Source organism: Oryctolagus cuniculus, chromosome 20 (genome assembly GCF_964237555.1).
Source record: "Oryctolagus cuniculus chromosome 20, mOryCun1.1, whole genome shotgun sequence".
Lineage (NCBI taxonomy): Eukaryota > Metazoa > Chordata > Mammalia > Lagomorpha > Leporidae > Oryctolagus > Oryctolagus cuniculus.
The window spans coordinates 9,371,342-9,373,858 of NC_091451.1; the positions used below are offsets into that span (position 1 = coordinate 9,371,342).

The window sequence follows — 2,517 nt, forward strand, 5'->3', positions numbered from 1 at the left end:
CAACCAATTAACTGTAGGACTTGCTCCTGATTGGAGAGCAGCGTACTCGGCGTGTGGGCAGCCGAGTTGGGATTGGCGGAGGAGGACTATAAAGGAGGAGAGAGACGGCATGCACCAGGAACATCTATGAGGAACATCTAAGGGGAACATCTAGCTGAAGGAACACCCGTGCAGCCCCCGAGAAAGCCGGCCGGCGGTGTGCCGCTCCCCTGCGGAAGTGGGGAATGCGGCCAGGGGGAACTGCCCTTCCACGGAGGTGGAAGGGATAGTAGCCAACCCGGGAAGAACCAGCAGCAAACCCGGGGAGGGCCGAGCAGACGAAAGAACAGCGCAGGGTCCTGTGTTGCTCCTCCACGAAGAGGGGGAGCGACATAATGGTGCCGTGACTCGGATATGAAGCCCAGGCAGGGTTTAGTGTCGTTCCCCCACGAAGACGGGGAGCGACAGGCTGGCACTGTGGTACAGCCAGTAGAGCCACTGCCTGCAGTGCTGGCATCCCATATGGGTGGCCGTTCAAGTCCCGGCTGCTCCACTTCCGATCCAGCTCTCTGCTGTGGCCTGGGAAAGCAGTAGAAGATGGCCCAAGTCTTTGGGTCCCTGAATCCATGTGGGAGACCCAGAAAAAGCTCCTGGCTCCTGGCTTCAGATTGGCACAACTCTGGCCATTGTGGCCATCTGGGGACTGAACCAGCAGATGGAAGAGCCCCCACTCTGCCTCTGCCTCTCTGTAACTCTGTCTTTGAAATAAATAAATAAATCTTTTTTAAAAAAAGGAGTATGCTCTTAAAAAAAAAAGAGAAACTAGAGTTTCTTTTCCATCAGCCTCATTTCCATTTCTGCTCCAGAGTCTGTGAAATGTAGCTGAAGACCTCACAGTGGCTGTTTCCACCCATTCCATCCACTACCTGCGTAGTGGCAGGTGTACCCCAGTCGTCAGTGGGGAACTGCTGAGCAGGCACGGAGGGCACCTGCACGCCTGCACACCGGTCTCAACCTCAGGTTGCACAGCAGTAAACTCAGGAGCAGGCGCCATCCATGCACCTTGAAATTCCACCTTGGGCACAGCTTTTTAGAGCGACAGCCTGCTTCCCCCACCAATCTCTTCAGAAGCAGAGATGAGGCATGACCTCCCGTGGGTGCTCACAGGAGATGGTACCACGCGTGTGCAGAACCTGCTGGGCAGCATCCACCATATAAGAGCCACTGAGTGGCCGGTGCCGTGGCTCAATAGGCTAATCCTTCGCCTTGCGGCGCCGGCACACCAGGTTCTAGTCCCGGTCGGGGCACCGGATTCTGTCCCGGTTGCCCCTCTTCCAGGCCAGCTCTCTGCTGTGGCCAGGGAGTGCAGTGGAGGATGGCCCAAGTGCTTGGGCCCTGCACCCCATGGGAGACCAGGAGAAGCACCTGGCTCCTGGCTTCGGATCAGCGCAGCGCGCTGGCCGCAGTGGCCATTAGAGGGTGAACCAATGGCAAAGGAAGACCTTTCTCTCTGTCTCTCTCTCTCACTGTCCACTCTGCCTGTCCAAAAAAAAAAAAAAAAAAAAAAAAAGGAACCACTGAGTGGGTTCCCTTGTTGATGCACGGGATGGCAGTGTCCACGTGGTGCAGAGGAGAGTCTGTGTGACACAGAGCAGGGTAGGCAGGTGCACATGAGATGCCTCTGTGAGAGCCTGGGGCTCAGCTGTGAGACAGGAACCACCAGAAACTGTGGTTCCCGGGGGCTGCCTGGATGGGGTGAGTGAAGGTTCTAGGTACGAAGCAGCCAGCAATAACAGCAGCTCCAGTGGCAGCAGCAAACTTCAGCCCAGCCCTCTGGCCAGTGTTCCTGGAGGACACCACACTGACATCAGCAGGGCTTGCGAGGGCCACAACAGCACGAGCCGCCAACAGAAGTTTCTCCCAGGTCCTCTTCAGGTTTATGATGCAGATGCCACCGACTTCCCTTCTGTAGATGCACTGTTCCAGCTGGAAGTCAAGGTTGGTGCCACCTACGGGGTCTCCTGCTGCAAGGAACTGGAGGCCATCCTCCTCCTTCATTTGCAGGACATCAAGGGCTCCAGACATTGTGACAGCCTCCCCTTAAGTTATCCGGGGAATCAAGAGCAATGCCGTACGGACCCCTTGCTGGACGGTGTGGAAAGGCACACTTTTATTTCTTATGTAATGAGTGATGATTCTTTTGAGCAGAACCAAGTAATACCCTAGTAGGCCTGTGAAGCTCTGGGAAACACGGGAACTGAGCAATACAGCATCTTGCCTACGGGGGGGGGGGTGGGGTGCTTCCTACGGGTAGCTATTATGCTGCTAACTCCATCTTCTCACTTGGTTAAGAGAGACCGGAAACCGGTGTTATGGAAAAATCGTGGAGCAACTGAAACAGAAGTCACTCAAGCCTTCTCAGATGGAGCCTGACCAAGGCTCACCACCCGCCGCCTTCACTCTGGAGCCTCAGTAGGTCCATGGGTATCCCGCAGTATTCAGGACATTTATACTAAATGATTGTTATGATTGGAAATT

General features: G+C 55.3%; 1 pseudogene; it reads right to left on the reverse strand.

Annotated features, from left to right (window-relative positions):
• Nucleotides 1-824: 824 nt before the first annotated feature.
• Nucleotides 825-2,064, reverse strand: LOC138847334 (small ribosomal subunit protein uS2-like; annotated as a pseudogene).
• Nucleotides 2,065-2,517: the final 453 nt, after the last annotated feature.